Genomic DNA, 19261 nt, shown 5'->3' with positions numbered 1-19261 from the left:
GAAAACCTTTTTGTAATAACTTTAATGGTATTGGGTTGTTTTTGAAAATTTTAAATTGGTTGAAATTTTTGGTCGTTATAAGTTGGTATCAGAGCCTTGGTTTGAGTGAATTGGAGAAACACTCGTGTGACTCCAGTCTCAAATCGAGGAGAGTTTTCAAAAGAGAGTTTAAAATGGTTTTCAAAATAAGTAAAGGAGGACGCGGAGGTACGATCAGCCGGAGCCAGTAAGTAACCCCAAAATACCATGCATGTTATTTGTTTTTGTACTTAGATAGAACTGCATGCTAGTATTAGGCTAGGGATCTTCAGGATTTCATGATAGTGTTGCCTGATTTGTGATGCCTGTAGCCTAGGGTTTCCTTGTGGGAGATTTTCAGTGTTCCTCTAGTGGTGAGGGTTGAGAGTTGTTATGCATGTATTCGTTAGGGTGTTGTGGTAGTACTTCATACAAATATGGGTAGGTGTGGAAGGTAGTATGGACCCGTACTACTGAAAGCACAGGACCCATACGCGTATCAGGGAAACCATGACCTCTAGGGTTAAGTTGAGAGAGTTGGTTCCCGGGATAGTGGGAAGAGTCTGAGATTTTGTGTGGTGTTTTTCAGTATGGAGATTCCGAGGCATGCTGGTAGTGGATTCGGGTCAGGATCGGGAGCAGGAGAGGGAGTTCCGGGCGGGTCAGTACCGCCCGAGGTTATTGGTCAGATGAGCACGTGCGAGCTGGATGCGAGGATTCGTGAGATCCTGCGTGATGAGATTGCTGAGTTGTTCTGGGCTGAGTTGCCGGAGCTGTTTGGGTCGATCAAGACTGCCATGGTTGAGTATTTTGATGAGCGCTATGCAGCTCTCTCAGAGACGGCTGCCGCGGCGGCTACATCGGCTATTGCTGCGTCAGGGGGAGGAGCTGCTCGGGGCTTTCGGTATCGGAACTTCGATAATACGAAGCCTCCCACCTTTGATGGAGTTCAGGACCCGATTGTTGCTATGAGATGGTTATCGGACGTGGAGGGGTGTTTCTTCATGTGTTCATGACCTGTTGATCAGAGGGTGAGGTGTGCTCTGAACCTGTTGAGGCTCGGAGTGAAGGATTGGTGGAGATTGACCACGAGGTCATATTCAGATACGCAGAGGGCTGCGGCTTCATGGGATCAGTTCAGAGAGATGTTCAGCACTCGTTATGTTCCGCAAGTGGAGAAGGAGAAATTGGATCAGGAGTTCATTGAGCTGAAGCAGGATTCGGAGTCGGTGGCTGAGATCACCAGGATGTTCACTGAGAGGGCGATGTTCTGCCCAGAGTTCGCTTCGGAGCAGGCTCAGATGTCTTGATATCTGAGCATGCTCAAGAGGGACATCAGATAGTTTGTGTCTATGCAGAGGTGGGAGACCTTGTTGGAGTTGCAGGAGGCCGCTAGGCGGTGTGAGTTAGAGATTGAGTTGCAGTTGCGTGAGCTGAGGCAGGCTCCGGTGCAGTCGCAACCGGCGCCGAAACGGTCCAAGACCGTTGATGTTAGAGTGGGGGATCTGAGCAGCCACACTTGTGGAAAGTGTGGGAGGGGTCACACCGGAGTTTGTAGGTCCGGTGGTGCATGCCGCAAGTGCAGAAAGGAGGGGCACTATGCGAGGGATTGTCGGCAGTCAGCACCGGTTCGGGATTTGAGGATTTGTTATCATTGTCATCAGGTTGGACATTTGAGGGTCAACTGTCCACAGCTTGCTGCAGGATCGGTGCAGGCTCCAGCACCGGCCACTTTGAGGATCATGGGTGGAGGTCAGGGTGGAGCGGAGCCCCCAAGGGCTCAGGGTCGTGCTTTCTAGCTTTCAGCAGAGGAGGTCAGAGCAGTGCCGGATGCAGCTGCGGGTATGTTTCTTTCTTGATGTCTTGTTATCTTGCGATTTTGTGGTGTACTGTTTTTGTGCTGGTATCTTTGTGTGGTTTTCGATGCGGTATTCGTCGTTTTTGAGGGTTGTGGTTTGGTTATCATTCATGAGGGTTATTAGTGGAAACCTGGCATTGGTTTGAAGGCCGGGTAGCATCTGCTTCTGAAGAGTGGTTAGATGCAGATTGAGTTTCTTTCGAGCGGGTTAATCGGTGTTGATGTGGGATCTTGTTATGGTTGTTTATGGTTGTGGGAATCAGCCCGCGTGTAAGTGTTGGTTTTATGCAGAGTTGTTCTGGGAGGTCGATGATGGCGACCGGTGGTTAATAGTCAGTACCCTAAGCGAGGGAGAATTGGAAAATTCTCCGGAAGATCGATGAGCATGTGAGGTTGCTTATCTGTTTGGGATTTAGCAGTGTTCTGTCAGTCCAGAGTGTAGGCTGGTATGAGTAAGTGTCGGGCATGCGGGGCGGGATACAGACCTAGGGCATTCGATTGTGGAAGGCCTGGGATCAGGCCGGGATCGAGTATGTATGATGGAGATAGAGTTCGGAACCCCAAGAGGGCTAGAACGGTATGCACGGGAGGATTTCCCGGAGAGATAGCTCAGAATGATGAATGCTAGTTGAGCGGTCCGGATAGACTGAAGGCCGGTAGGCGTACCAAACTGAAGGCACTGAGAGCGGTCCAGATTGGCTGAAGGTTCTGAGAGTGGTCCAGATTGGCTGAAGGCCCGGTGAGGCGCTCCAGTCATGCTGAAGACTCTGCAGGTATTGTTGGATCGGTTCGAGGATATGGATTGTGTATGTTGCAGTGTGATTTCATTAGAAGGTCTGGCCCCGGGTAGTAATCTTGATTAGTTGAGATAGTGCACGGATTGAGAGTCCCTGCGATTAGAGTCAGAGTATGAGTGTTGGATGGATAACGGATACGCTATAAAAGGGTGGTGTAGCGTTGGGCGAGCACCGTGGCACTTTTCGGAGTGACAATGCGGCCAAGTGGATTCCTTGGTAAAGGAAAAGAGAGAGGTGTGTAACTCCGAGAGGGAGTGCAAGTTCACGGAAGTGAACGCGGCAGAGCAGAGTTATGATTAGAGTGATCCGAGTATGGTCATTGAGCAGCGTGGTTGCGGCAGTGGAATGGAATCACATTCGGTTTGGGATGTCTGCTGAGGTCGCGGAAGGAATTCCGCGGGTGTAGAGCCAAGAGGCTCGGAAGGGATGCAGGGAGGGAGTCTCGGGCTCTCAGTGTGATTCTGATCAGGGAAGTGCGTATGTAGTAGTGGTTCATCCTGGGGGATGTTTGGAGATGTCATCGGTGTATCGGGTTTTCCCAACCTGAGGGTGCTAGAGCTAGTTCAGCATGTGTATGTGATTGCAAGAGGAGAACTCATGGGAGTTGCTCTGAAGAATGTGTCTTTCTATCAGCGGAATGATTAGAGTGGGCTTAGGATCGGTAATCCGGTGGTTCATGGTTATCTTCTAGCTCATATGGGTCGAGTGATGGTTGTGATTTGGAGCAGTGCTGCATCATGAGTAGTACTCAGTTGATAAGTGGAGTTATCAGAGGGCTAAGCCGGTGGCCGGCTTGAGATGGTGGTCAGGACACCGTAAGGAAGGAGAAAACGAGTTTCTGGTTCTATGGTTGTGTTTTGAGAAACCTGGTCGGGTTAATGCCAGGTGGTGCATGGCAGGAGTATTTCTAAGAGTTGAGTTGTTGCAGTCTTCGAGGACGAAGCCTAATGTATGTGAGGGAGAATTATAACATCCCAAAATATCAAGAGTAAGAGTTGAAGGGCTAAAAGACTAAATTGGGAAAGAGCGACTCGGCGAGTCCATGGGTGGACTCGGCGAGTAGAGTCGTGATTTGGTCGCGTGTTAAGTGGCCGACTCGGCGAGTCAGTAAGATGGACTCGGCGAGTAGGCGCTGAATGGAGAAAACCCTAAATCCGGAAGTTGAGCCCTATATAAAGAACATTATGTTTCCTCCTCAACCTCCTTATCATCCCTTGAGTTCCAGAAACCCTAATTTCGTGAGGAAACCCCATTGTTGAGTGAATTGGAACTTGGAGAGGTGGTTGTTGAAGAGATCTTGAAGGAAAAGAGACTTGGATCAAAGGGCTTTGCAAGGATTTGGGTTAATCTTCTCTTGGAGCTTCCTTTTTGAGTGGTGGAGATCGTATCAGTGATCAGATCAGCTTGGGTTATCTGTTCAGTCGGCAGTGTCGAGGTGAGTTATCCTCACTATATTAACAGGGTCTAAGGCACCAAGGACGGACCTTATCGGATTGAGATCTAGGTAGTTGTTGTTATGTTATTGCTTTGATATGTTTGCATCCTGGTAGCTAGGATGGTTTATGCTAGTGACCGGTTAGGTCGGTATCCTGGTTAGGATGATGATATGTTATGTGATCTGTTTGATCTGCTTGTTGACTATGAATTGCTATATGATTGTATGTATATGTGCACATGGTTGTTTGGATTGGAGTTAGGTTGAGGCGGGTCCTGCTTTGTGCTGTAGGCCAAGATACCTAGGGCGGACCGGTTGTCCCGAAGGCCCAGCGAGCGGTCCGGATAGGCTGTAGGCCCCAAGAGGGCGGACCAGACGTGCCGAGGCTCGGAGAGTGGACCAGTCATACTGTAGACTCAGAGAGTGGACCAGGTGGATTGAAGGCCCGATGCGGGCAGACCAATCACACTGCAGACTCGATGTATGTGGTTAGATTCGGAGAGTGGACCAGGTGGATTGAAGGCTCGGTGCGGGCGGACCAATCACACTGTAGACTCGAGGTACATGGCTAGACTCGGAGGGTGGACCAGGTGGACTGTTGGCCGGTGCGGCTGACCGGTCCCACAGTAGACCCGAAGTGCATGCCTGTTCTGTGATCAGATATGTTATGGCATGTTATGCGTGTATGGTATATGTGGTTGGTATTTTGGGGGTATCTCACTAAGCTTTCGGGCTTACAGTTGTGGTTTAATGTTTTTCAGGTTCTTCATTCGACCGTGGCAAGGCGAAGGCGTGATCGTACCGCTCCTCGTGTTTATATTGTGATGAGATTCTGAGAATACTTAAAATGAATTGTATTGAAAACCTTTTTGTCATAACTTTAATGGTATTGGGTTGTTTTTGAAAATTTTAAATTGGTTGAAATTTTTGGTCGTTACAGGAACCCCTCAGGGATTTTGTAAACAGGTTTGACAGGGAAGCTTTGTGTATCCGTAACATCAACATGGCAACTGCCATAGGAGCCTTCAAAATAGGCCTAAAGAAAGACTCTCCTTTCTACGAAGACCTTGTAATGACTCCTTGCAAAAGAATGGATAAGATAAGGAGTAGAGTAATAAGTTTCATAAGGCTTGAAGAAGACAAGGATATCCAAAAGAGGAGCAACCCACCAATCTCATATGATACCCCTAATAGGAAGGTTGAATCCTCGACCTAGAGATCGTATAAATCTAAACCTTTTTCCAGACTCGATCATCATAGGGTCAATGCCCTTGAAGATGAAGGGGAGGAAGAAGAATTTCCTAAGATCATTGACTACAATTTTTTTTGTAGATGTTTAAGGTTTGATATTTGCCATTCAGGATCATGGCGACAAAGCATGGTGGCCAAGAAAAGGGAAAAGTCCACCACCTGGAAAGATAAGTCCAAATGGTGTGCATACCATGATGAATTTGGCCACATTACTAAAGATTGCATATCCCTACGAAAGGAGATTAGTTACTTACTTAGCAAGGGATACATCAAGGAGATCCTCAGAAGAAGAAAAGAAAGATCCAAAGAAAAGGATCAGAATCCTCGTATGTAACGACCCAAAAGTCAAGACTAAAATTTCAAATTTTAAATTAATAAAACCATTATAAAAAAGAACATCATCAAAAACATGGTTAATCAAAATGTATCAATAACATCCAAGTACATCAGAGTAATATAAAAATGTGGAACGAGGTGGTGTCTACACTACAATCATCCTAGGCTCTTGCATTTTGAACCAGAAGTACCTGAAACATAAGTTGAATACCGTAAGCACAAAGCTTAGTGAGTTACTTAAGGTATCACATACCATACATAATAACATATAATGGGCCCCGCTCGGTATACCGATCTGTAATTCATCGGGCCCCGCCCGGTATACATATAAACATATAAACACATAGTACATAAAACATTCACAAAGATAATAGCACACGAAAAGGTCATCGGGCCCCGACCGACATCGAGCATATTAGATATCATACATGCAAGAGTCACATAGACAACTAGCATCCAAATAATAATAAAACATGAGCCCGCATAGGTGCCTTCGACCCACTAACATAGTGAGGAAACTCACCTTAAGCTGCAGAATCACTCAGTTAAAACCTCAGTTTGCTTGTCCAAAAAATCCCCATGCTAATATCATCAAATAAATATCCAATTAATATTTAGGTCTCAACCCATAATCAAGAATCTATGTTACTTGCCCAACGTTCAAGGTAAAAGACCCTTTTACCCTCTTTTTTACTTGGCCCAATTCTAATGCCCAACCCATTAACACCAAAAAGGCTAGTAGTGGCCCCTCTTCGTAAATGGACCCAAAACCTATCGTGGGCATAATCCAAGAAGACCTAGATCCTTGAATAACACCCAAGGCTCGAAATGGGCCCAAACACAGTAAGGCCCAAGGTCAGAAACTAATGGCCTATCATGGCCTAAAAGCCCCAAATAGCGCCTGACTCCCTGACCAATCCTTAGTCACTTCATGAGACGTGTCAAATTAAAATCCGTGACTCACTCCTAACTTAGACAACTCAGCGGGGACGATGACTCATGCTCACGTCGTGAGACATTATGTCTCATGTTGTGAGAATGGTCTGAAACCAAAGTCGACTTTTCAATGTTGTTAATTCATTCATCCCTTAATTTCACTCCTTCTAGAAGCTAAATAGGACCATAATGGTTCATAAAAATGCTTTCTTTATGGACATGCATGCAACATGCATGTCCCTTCCCTATTTAAGGCCAACATGTGCAAATATGGCCTCAAGTCCCCATGCAAGCTCTAATACTCCCCCAAATCCCAGATATGAAAGATATAAGACTTAAGATACCATTTGATTCCATAAAAGTTGCTAACTTTATAGATTTACTCCACTCTAACCAAGCCAAAACATAAGAAAATGGGCCAAAAGCCTAGATCTAGCCATGAAATGCAATAAAGCTTGAGTCTTGATACTTACAATGGTCTAAACAAGATGAGAGCTTATAATGATGATGATCCCAAGCAACTTCCTTATGAAGACACTTCTTCTTTTCTACTTTTCTGTAACAGCCTGAAATTCAGGTTCGACCATTTAGCCCTTCATATTTTCATAAATGTCATGTTGGCCCTTTTGTGTTGGGCGAGTACGCTGGGCGTACAAAGAGTACGCTGCGCGTACTCGCGCGCTTAATTTGAACGCGTTGTCACCCGGGTACGCTGGGCGTACCTAAGGTTACGCCGGGCATAACCGGTCCAAACCTAAAACCCTAATATGGCTTGATGGCTATAAAAGGAATGAGATGACCTTGTCCCTCAGCCACCATCCTTCAGAAAGAAACCCTAAGAGAGCTTTTCCTTCGTTTTTAGCTGGAGTGTGAGTGTTCTAAGCCTCAAGGTGTCATTTCAAGGTAGCAAAAGAGAAGAGGAGTCCATTGTGGAGGCTAGAAGTTGGTGGACAAGTGTAGATCCGAGGATAACAAAGGTTGGAGCTTCTTCCTGAGGTAAAAAGTTCAGATCTTGCCTTGTAGTTCTTATGGTGTGCTTGTTGGACCAATTTATAGGGTTTTGGTCCCAAAGATGGAGACTTTATGAACAAGTAGTCTCCATTGGCCTAGATCTATCATATTCCAGGACAATTTGAGTTGTATGTTCATAAAAATGTAATCTTGGACGTAAATGTTGAGCCATGCATGAGATCTAGATCTTTGGAGGAGAAAAGAAAGTTGTTAGAGGGTGTAGAAGCTTTTACAGCCATGCCAAGGCTTAAAGGTTCTAACTTTATGGGATAAGAGGCTTAAGGAGAGCTAGATCTGGAAGTTGAAGGAGTGTCTTAACCGTTTAAGACCAAAACTCATGGTATGGCTGAAACTGAGACTTACGTTGGGCGTAACTCTCAGTACGCGTAGCATAAGGGGTTGAGACCCCCGATTGTAGCTCATCGATGTACGCCCCGCGTACAGAAGCTGGTACGCCCCGCGTACCATTTGTCTGTTGACTTTTAGGGTTTTGGTCAACATGTGGACTTTGAGTCAAGGAGGGGTGAAATGGTCTTTTACCCCTCTGTGGGATCATGAAAAGGGTGTAGCCTAGCCTTGGAAGCCTATATTAATTAGAATGATATTTCGTTGTGATTAGGCGGCATTAGGTTGTCGTTTCGAGATTTGGAGATATCGAGCACGTGAGATTCTAGACTTCCTACGAGGTGAGTCTTCTCACTATACTGTACCCGGAAGGGTATTTATGTGTGACCGGAAGGTCGGATATGTTATGAGTTGTATGCATTGTATATGATTAAGTTAACCGTTTGTATGTGCTATGTATGCTATGCTTGATATGGACCGGAAGGCCTTATGTTATGGGCCGGAAGGCATTTTATGTTATGGGCCAGTAGGCATTGTAATGTGGACGGGAAGGTCGACGCGGGTAGGAACGGAAGGTTTACCGGGTCGGGACAGAAGTCCCCTGAGACATATGGACTGGAAGGTCATGGCTTGGAAAGGCGTATGTGTGTAAGTAGTATTTTGGGGAATTCACTAAGCATTTATGCTTACAGTTGTTGTGTTATGTGTTTCAGGTACTAGCGAGGACCGTGGGAAGGCGCCAACATGATTTGTACACACTGATGGAAGATTTATATTGTGATCTTGGGATTTGACATATTTATAGTATGATTATGATACATTGGATTTTATGGTCTGTTTTGGATGAAAACATGTTTTACGAAATGAAAAATTTATTTGAAATTTTACGTTGTTACAAGTTGGTATCAGAGCCTTGGTTTGAGGGATTCGGGTGCACCTGCGGGCGTAACTGAACTCAAACCGAGGATTTGAGAAAAATTTTCAATAATAAAAGCATAAAATTTTATAAGAGATTTTGTGATAACCAAGGATGAGGCAGTGTGTACGGTCAGCCAGCGCCCGAACGGTAAAATCCCCAAAATACCCTTACAATATGTGTTATGGGATATGCTATGATATGTTATGCATGCTAGAGTAGACTAGGTATTCATATTAGGACTAAAGTGGCCTGATTTGTGATGCCTTAGTCTAGGGGAATCCTGCTGCTATGAGATGCTTTGAGAGCAAGTAGGTAGCCTATGCATAGCAAGAATAGAGTACTCACGTTCCGGGGTCCAAGGAGGAGGACTTGGGGTGAATGTTGATGCGGTGTAATCAGTAGTATAGGGCCTGTACTACTGAAGACACCGGATCAGTGGGTAACCCAAGTAAGAATCTTTTGGGTATCGGAGGCCGAGTAGGGTTGTGTTATCGAGTGCGGGTATGCTCGATCGAGTCTCTGATATTTTTATGTTGTATTTCAGAGGCATTATGATTGGGACACGCCACAGGCCTGGGACGAGCGGTGTGAGTGACGAGGAGCTTCGTCAGATGATCCACGATGATGTGGCTGCGACAATCCGGGCTGAGATTCCGGAGATGTTTGGGTCCATCAAGACTACGCTGTTGGAGACTTTTGATGAGCGGTACGCCGCGGTGACTGACGCTGCAGCCGCTGCAGCTACAGTAGCTGTGGCTGCTGCCAGACCTCAGGGAGGTGACTCGTTGTTGTTCCGGGAGTTCAGCAACACAAAGCCACCCGAGTTTGATGGGACGCAGGACCCGATCGCTGCGATGAGATGGATTGCTGACATTGAGGGATGCTTCTATATGTGTTCATGTCTGGAGCATCTGAGGGTACGGTTCGCTTTGAACCAGCTCCGCCTAGGAGCAAAGGATTGGTGGAAGTTCGTGACGGCGGACTTCACTCTTGCAGAGATTTCAGCAGTGACTTGGGAGAGATTCACCACCATGTTCAGAGATGAGTATGTTCCCCCGGTGGAGAGGGAACGACTGATTCAGGAGTTCTTGACCCTCAAGCAGGCTAATGATTCAGTTGCTGTGGTCACCCGGAAGTTTCATGAGAGGGAGATGTTCTGCCCTGAGCAGGTGTCTTCTGAGCAGGCACATATGAGCCGATATTTGGGTATTCTGAGGAGGGACATTCGGGAGTTCGTATCAAACTCGACGTATTGGACATTTGCTGAGCTCCAGGCAAATGCCCGGAAGAGGGAGATTGAGTTGGAGACTTAGGCCAGGGAGGAGGCCGAGTCCCAAAGGATGGATAGGTGGCCGGCTCAGTCTCAGCCAGCAGCTAAGCAGACCAAGTCCGCCGATTCGAGGATGGGAGGCCAGAAGGGCCGCACTTGCAGAAAGAGCGGCAAGGGTCATGAGGGGGCCTGTCGATCAGGCTCTTGCTACAAATGTGGCAAGGAGGGGCATATCGCTAGGGATTGCCCCAAGGGGTTTACGGTTTGCTTCCATTGCAACCAGACCGGCCATCGGAAGGCCGGGCGTCTTCAGCTTCACCAGGGATCAGCACAGGGATCTGTGCCTGCTGCTAGGGTTACCGAGACTCGACCGGTGAAGGCCGAGGCTCAGAGGGTTCGTGGGAGAGCTTTTCAGTTGACTGCGGAGGAGGTCCGCATGGCGACCGATGTTGTGGCTGGTATGTATTCTTTCGTGTATTTACTTTTATGTTGAGATATTGTGCTTATATTATGATATGCGTAGGTGCTTTTATTGTGAATTCTGTACCTGCCTTGGTATTATTTGACTCGGGTGCGAGTCGGTCTTTTGTATCTCTGGGTTTTAGTCAGCACATCGGTATTGATCGGGAGGTGATGATTCGACCCCTGAGGGTTTCCATAGCTGATGAGAAAGCGGTATTTGCCACCGACTTGATTCGAGGATGTGTGCTCGAGATTTTTGGTGTCGTTTTCCCTATAGATCTAGTTCCTATCGCGATGGGAGATGTCTGTGTCATCGTGGGCATGGACTGGTTGAGTAAGTTTGGAGCGGTCATTGACTGCGAGAAACAGCTGGTGACCATACGAGACCCTAGTGAGGGAGTGCTTACTGTGTATGGCGAGGAGACCCGGTGTGGGTTAGCGTTTTGTTCGGCTGCCAGGGCGAGACAGAGTTTGCAGCAGGGCTGCAGTGGATTCATAGCCTATGTGATGGACACACGAGTGGCCGCAGGGAGGCCAAGTTCGGTTGATGAGGTTCCGGTAGTGTGCGAGTTCCCGGATGTTTTTCCCGAGGAACTACCTGGCGTGCCTCCGGAAAGACAAGTGGAGTTCCGTATTGATTTGATTCCGGGAGCAGCACCTATCGCCAAGGCGCCTTATCGCCTCACGCCGCCAGAGATGCATGAGTTATCCTCGCAGATTCATGAGCTATTGGGGAAGGGGTTTATTCGACCGAGTAACTCACCTTGGGGAGCACCGATCCTTTTTGTCAAGAAGAAAGATGGTTCACACGGATGTTTATTGATTACTGGGAGTTAAACAAGTAGACGGTCAAGAACCAGTATCCGTTAACTAGGATCGATGATCTATTCGATCAGTTGCAGGGGGCATCTTGGTTCTCCATGATAGACTTGAGGTCGGGTTACCATTAGATGAGGGTTCGGGATGAAGATATCTAGAAGACTGCATTCAGAACTCGTTATGGACATTACGAGTTTGTGGTGATGCCTTTTGGGCTCACCAATGCCCCAGCCGCGTTCATGGATCTCATGAACAGGGTGTGCAAGCCGATGTTGGATCGGTCGGTGATCGTATTCATTGATGATATTTTGGTATATTCGAGGTCTAGAGAGCAACATGAGGAGCATTTGAGGGAGATCCTTGGATTTCTGAGATCGGAGAGGCTGTATGCCAAATTCTCCAAGTGTGATTTCTGGTTACGAGAGGTCCAATTCCTTGGGCATCTTGTAAACCAGAAAAGGGATATTGGTCGATCTGGCCAAGATTGAGGCAGTGATGAGACGGGAGGTGCCGAGATCACCCACTGAGATCAGGAGCTTTCTGGGATTGGCCGGTTATTATCGGAGGTTTATTAGGGATTTCTCCAAGATCGCTGTGCCACTTACCAAGATGACCCGGAAGGGTGTTGCATTTTCATGGGGTCCGGAGCAGCAGTCCTCATTTAAGACACTTCGCCAGAAGTTGTGCGAAGCCCCGATGCTCGCACTCCCGAAAGGGATGGAGTATTTTGTGGTATATTGTGATGCATCAATATCTGGGTTAGGGGCAATGCTTATGTAGCGGGGGCACGTTATAGCGTATGCATCGAGGCAGCTGAAGCCTCATGAGTCGAGATATCCCACCCACGATTTGGAGCTAGGGGCTGTGGTGTTTGCCCTCAAGATCTGGCGACATTATCTCTATGGGGTTCGGTGTACCATATACACGGACCACAAGAGTCTGAAGTATTTGATGGATCAACCAAACCTGAATATGCGCCAGAGGAGATGGTTGGATGTGGTGAAGGATTATGATTATGAGATCCTGTACCAACCGGGCAAGGATAATGTCATAGCCGATGCTTTGAGCCGTAGGGCGGAGAGCACCCCGATCCGAGACCTTTGTATGAGGTTGACGGTGATGACTCCGGTATTGGACACCATCCGAGGGGCCCAGGCTGAGGCTGCGAGACCAGAAAACCGAAAGAGGGAGCGGGTTGTCGGGCAGGTATCGGAGTTCGTTACTGATAGTCGGGGACTTATGACATTTCTGTTGAATTAGTGTCTAAGTCCATAACTATTTTGGTATGTACTTGACCCGATGGTGCATGGTGCTTTTGGGTTGCCTTCACCAAAGCAACTTGATAGGATGAATTATGGAGAGAAAGGATTAAATATGATTTATTAATATATTATGAGAATAATATATTAAAGGAGAAATCATATTGGTTAATTAATATTAGTCAATAATTAATTGGTAATTAGTTTTGTGACTAAAAGAGATTAATTAAACTTAAGGGACTGAAATTGTAATTATAAGATAATTGCAATTTGGGCTATGGATTGCCTTATATTAAGGAGTGGACGAATTCTATGGGGAAGCCCATAAGATATCGTCCAAGGCCTTAAGGAAAGGAATCTATGGGTTACTTAGGGCTAAAGCATCCAAATTAGGGTTTCCTTGTTAGATAACCCTAATAGCCTAACTATATATACATCCCTTATGACCCAAAAACGTGGCTAAGCATCCTTCTAGGGTTTCACACATTTTAGGGCAGCCTCCATCCTCTCTCCTCTTCATCCTCTTTCTCTTGGTGTTTGTGAACCATTAGAGGAGTGACATTTGTGACTCTAAGCTTTCTAAAGTCAATACAAGGAGGAATTGGGATTGTTATTGCTATATAACAATCAAGGTATAATCTAAACCCTAATTATATGTTATATTGATTATTATATTCTAGATCTAGGGTTTATAGTCTTGGATAACTTGCATGTACAATAGAGAAACCTAGATCCAAGCATTAGGGTTTGTATGAGCACATAGGATGTTCTTATGACCAAAACCATCAGTGGTATCAGAGCCTAGATTGGTTTCTATTGTATTGATGCTTTGTATGTTGAAAAAATTCATTTTTTGTGGTTCTGCTTGCTGAACTCGCCGAGTCCATAGATGAACTCACCGAGTTCATGCTGACTCGACAAGTCCATGCCTGACTCGACGAGTCGGCTGGTCAGAAGGAGGGAAAACTGGGATTTCTTGCTGTTTTTGCTTAAGGATAGTTGCCTTATCATATTAGATCAATATTAATCCGATTTTTTTGATATATATGAGTATATTCTTGATCTAATTGAAGATATTTATCAATTAATAAAATATTTGTTTCCTTATGTGATAATTGATTAATTATTTTGATTAAATTGGTGAATTGTTTTTCAAGAAATCATTAAATAAATCAAATATGGATAATTATGTGATTAATTGTTAATTTAGATTATTTGATTATTTGATCCTTGTATTATGAAAAGTTTCATATTTTTCCCTTTAGGTTTTATAGTTTAAATTTGAACCCAAAAGTTTTGTTGTTTTGAAATTTAAATAGTTGAAACCCTAATGTTTTGAAAAAGGTTTCAAAACTTGCCCTCAAGTTTTGTAATTTAAATTTTGATTAATTGTTTAATTTTGATGTATATTTAAATTGTAAACCCTAATGTTTTGAAATGTTTCAAAACTTGCCCTCAAGTTTTGGAATTTAAAAGTTGATTAAAAGTTTAATTAGGAATGTTAAATTCTAAAACCCTAGTATTATTTTGAAAAAGTTCAAATCACACCCTTATGGTTTTATTAATTAATTAAGGTGTATAATTAAAAGAGGTTTAATAAATCCATAAAAGTTTTGGTTTACAATTTAATTGAATTAAAGGTATAATTATTAAATTTGACCACCTAGTATTTTAAAAGTGTAAAATAGACCCTATACTATATATAACATTAAAAGTCTAACATTATATATATGTATGAGTAAAAGTCAGTCTTACCGTTAGTAGGCCTCATTCACGAAGTTGGTCTATAAGGGGTGTTTAAGGAAATTGCCTATAAAATGGCGATTGAATGGGTATCCACTCTTACCCACCGCACTCTTGACTAGTGGAGGGTCGTTATCCGAACGGGTTGGATAGGACGAAACCTTCCATTATAAGTATAATGAATTACAAAAGTAACTAAATGTTTTTCAAGTTCCCAATCTTATTTACTTAGGCAAAAGTGAATTGATGTAATTCCATAAAATTACAATTTGTGCCCTTGCGAAGTCGTTAGTGGAGCGTGTGTGGTTTACTGGCACACTAAATGGTTCTAAGCAAAGGTAGCAAAGGGTAACTCAATGTTTGTCATAGTTCGGTGGAGCGTGTGTGGTTTACCGGCACATCGAATAGGTGACTGTAACATGTAAGGGCACCATGTAAGTTTGCATGGTTATTCACACCCGCTTTGTGATCCTTGACATCCCAGTCACAAACAAGAGGGGCACATCGAGATTTAAACATGCCATTGAAATGTTCAATGAATCTCAAAGGATCTAGGAGTTTTCATAGATTTAGAACTTAAATTTCTTTTTCATTTTTCATGGTGGAAATTAGTGAATCGTCATTCACTTACCTTCAAATGTTCTGCAATTTGGGTTACGGCATCCCTCTCCCGTGTTGTAGAATATTGTGTTGGGTCCTAGCCTTAGTATCTCATTTGGCTGATTTACTAAGGACTCAATCAATCAACTAACTTGAATTCGTTTTCTCCCGTTTTGTAGATGTCAAAGTTCGACAACTATGGTCTTCCCAAATCCACATGAAGATGGTATTCCACGATTCGATCGAGGAACAAGAAATCATGCTTCACTTCCTCCACCTCTTCCAATTGTTCTCCCTAACCCACAAGATCGAAGAATTGAAAGGTTCAATATCACTAAAGCCCTATTGGAAATAAAACATGAAGATGGTAAACCCGTGTATGCCCATGTTCTAGGAATGAAATCACACATTGATAGGTTGATAATGTTGGGTGTGTCATTCCCGAATGAGTTGGTTGTGAATTGGGTTTTACAGTCACTTCCTGAATTATATAATGAGTTCAAAAGAAAGTATTATATGATGGATCATGACGACAACCTCATTGACCTAGCTTACATGCTCATTGCTGCTGAATCAGAAATGATTTGGCGAAACAGTGGAGCGTATTTGTTAGGAAAGTCAACCGACCATGCTTCCGAGGACGTTTTAGGAGAACCGACCTGCGTTTGCTGCCAAAAGAAAAGGGCGTTGGATACAAGTCTGCCCAAAGAGCCTGAAGAGTCCAGAAGATGGGAGAGTCAAAGAGTATGGCTGCGCTTCAGGTAAAATCCACTATCTAACTCCGTTAAGTTCCTATTCATTGATTCTTAATACATGATGTGATAAGATTGCATTTGAATGTTTTGCAGGATCAGTGAAAAGAAAGGAAGCTTGGTGAAAGAGCAAGATGAATCTAATCACAAGGAATGGATCTTGATCGCATGGACTTGAAGATTAGATTTTGAGCTTAGATAGTTATGATAGAGTTGTTAGAAATTTTCCTTTTAAAATACATAGTTTTCAATGGATTTTGCATTGTAAGGACAAATGTTTTCCGCTGCTTTTATAAATAAAATAAATTTTGGTTTGACTTATTTATTTATTTGTTTATTTCCTTGCAATGAAATCGTTATGAAAATTGGTGTTTGCATATTTCTACAACAAATGGATATGATTCTTATTTATGGTGTTTATGGAAAAGTCGAGAATTTACCAAATATGGAGAGTTTCTCATCGCCCAAGTTTCAATTGGACAGAAATTTGGAATCATGCAACTTGGTTGCACGAAGAATGAGAAATTTCATATATTGAAATTAGACTAATTCATTGACAAAGTGTCAAGTGAAGGACTAGGAGATCGAGTACACAAAGTTGTGTGTTGGTCAAAGTCCACCATAAGAGTAACAAGATATTCGTCATGATTTACTAAAAGTTTAGTAAATATGATTATACTTATAAGATTAAGTGTAATTCGGAGTTGATTTAAAAGTTTTAAATCAATAGCAAAACGAATAAGAAGAATCATGTAGGCAGAAAGATAAAAGTTTCTCCATTCTAAGAAGAAGGGAGAGTAGCTTTTATGCTTTATGATAGGTCTTAATGATTAAGAACCATATCTCAATTGATCCTCTATGTGAGTCTTAGTACAATTGTATGGTTAAGAATAGGAATCAAGGATTGAAGAAATGGTTAAATCAAGAAGTCAATCATACTTCGTTCCAAAACAAGTCTTAGAGTTAAGATTGTGACTTTAAGTGATAAGTATTAAAAAGGTTTATAGCATTCATCAAATATGGAAAAGTTGTGATGTCTTGGATAAGACAAAGACCAACTAGGACCAATTTATGAAGTGTTTTGATAAAAAACTACACTAACTCTCGAATATTTGGTTGTCAAGAAATGTTTATTAACAAGAGAATCTTATATGTCAAGGAGTCAGTGGGAGTCTTAATGGTCTTGAAAGGTTTCAAGAACAAATCAAAATAGACCTTATCGATCATCACTAGCACACGAGTTGAGGTTTACAACCTATCGTGTTGACATTATTTTGTTTCTGTGCCGTTCCAATTAAGTTAATTATGCATGTGAGTTCTGTGAGTTCTCATTTGAATGCATAAAAGGCAAGGACCTTGATCAATACATTGATAGGAAAAGGTGAGCTTCTTAACTACTTGGAAGACATGGTGGGCAGCTGTACTACCATAAGGCAAGAAATCAAGATTAAGGAAGTTCGGTCCATATGAGTTTGAATTTGTCGTAAACTTTGGTTTTGACAAATTCACATGGATAGGAACACATACGCCATTTAAATCTAAGTGTCATAAGATTTCCTCCTTCATGAAAATGATTGTGAGGAAATGCTTTCACTAAGAAAGTTTTTAAGAAGATAGTGATTGTAAAATTGCATTCTCGAATTCGATTATGGTTACGGTATCCCTTTCCATAATTTGAGTTGTGAGGTTTGGCAATTAGTTTTAATTGTGAGGTTTAGCAATTAGTCTTGATAAAAGATTATCAAAGCACTAAGTATTAGAAACATGAACTTAAGAAATTCAATAAGTATTGTTTGTCTGAAAGTTAAGATGTTTCTAAAGACATTCAAAGCTAATGGGAGCATAAGTGTTATGTTTATAAGAATCATCATGATAGTGGGAGCATAAAAGTTATGATTGTATGATTATTATGGAAAGTATTGCAAGTTGGCAATATTAATTATAGAAAACAAGAGTCATTCTTTGCAAAGTCGTAAGGATGGAATAGTTGTTTTGCTATAATTAAGGGAGAGAATATTATGCTTCATTTCAAATATAAAGACTTAGGTTGTGGAATGTTAATAAATTTAGTCAAAGGAACTTAGTGTGTTCTTAAAATTTCGATTATGATTACGGCATTCCTCTTCACAATTCGAATTTTGAGAACATAGCAAATAAAATATTATGGCAGAAGATTGATAAAGTATCAAATCTTTATGTAAGACATTATGCATCGTGTCCCATACACTTCGGGTATAGGATCGATTGCAAATGCTATAATATTTGACCATTCTAAAATTTTCCAAATGTCTAGCACATTTAGAGGGAAAAAGGACTAGAATCGGTTGTGACTAAAATAATTAAACAACTATCAAAGGACAATCCAAAGTTTTCCAAGGATTGGTCGCTTGTGTGTAGTTGGAAGTATAGTATTGGATGGACCATATCGACATTATTACGAATAGATAAGATTCTATTAAGAATGAGTTGTCTTATGGAAATATGGAAACATGTCCATATTGGGAATTGAATATTGAAAAAAAATCTATGTCTAGATTAGAAACTTTCATGCAAAAGGATGTTCAAAGGAATGTACTTTGAGTGAGAGACATCATATCTAAGGAATTGTCTTGTAACAATCTCCGACAGAAGACTTTGTAATATCATTGGCAATAGTCTTTGTGACTTTGGTGCAGTGACATTACGAAAGGATCGTTGCATAGAATGTTAGAATCTAGCATATTCTATAAGTAGCAAGAATTTGATATTCTATCACTTATGAAAAAGGATTAGGAGTTGTGAAATGAGAATGATTGGAAATGTGTTCAATTTGATCTATTTCACAAAGTAAGAACCATAGGTAAACATTGTGTGCATGCTAGGAGCATGGGACAAGTGTTGTAATTCAAGTAAGAAGTTGATTACCCGAAACGACAAATAATGAGTAATCGATATGGTGATAAATAAAAGGAGTTTTATTTATACTCAAAGGTTTAAGGCCATATGGGATTAGTATTATTCTTGTGTTTCACTTTGCATGTTTTGACTTCCTGAATAATTTAATTGGTTAACAACAGTCAAATTATTCGAGCGGGCCACAGTCGTTCATACGTTGGAAGTAGGTATGAATAAAGACTATTGTGAATTGGTGTGTGGATTGTCTAAAGAGTATTAGACATAAGCAAATGTTTGTTGCAACGTTCATGAGTGCTTACGAATATGATTTGAGCATTGGATTAAACCCACGCTCACCTGGATCACTCCATCGATTGTTTCACGAGTGATTGGTGAGACGATAACATCTTATATTCTTGAAACCGAGATGTGTGAGTTGTATCTTGCGAATCGATTGCACATTGATAATATGTAAACGCACTAGTAACTTGGTATCATAAAACATATTGTTGTGTGTGATTCGGTGAGTAAGTGCAAGTGAGCATTGAGTCAAAGTTTATCTGTTCATTTTATCCA

Source organism: Lactuca sativa, chromosome 6, assembly GCF_002870075.4.
Source record: "Lactuca sativa cultivar Salinas chromosome 6, Lsat_Salinas_v11, whole genome shotgun sequence".
In the NCBI taxonomy this organism is placed as follows: Eukaryota; Viridiplantae; Streptophyta; class Magnoliopsida; order Asterales; family Asteraceae; genus Lactuca; species Lactuca sativa.
Note: the sequence above shows the minus strand (reverse complement) of the source record.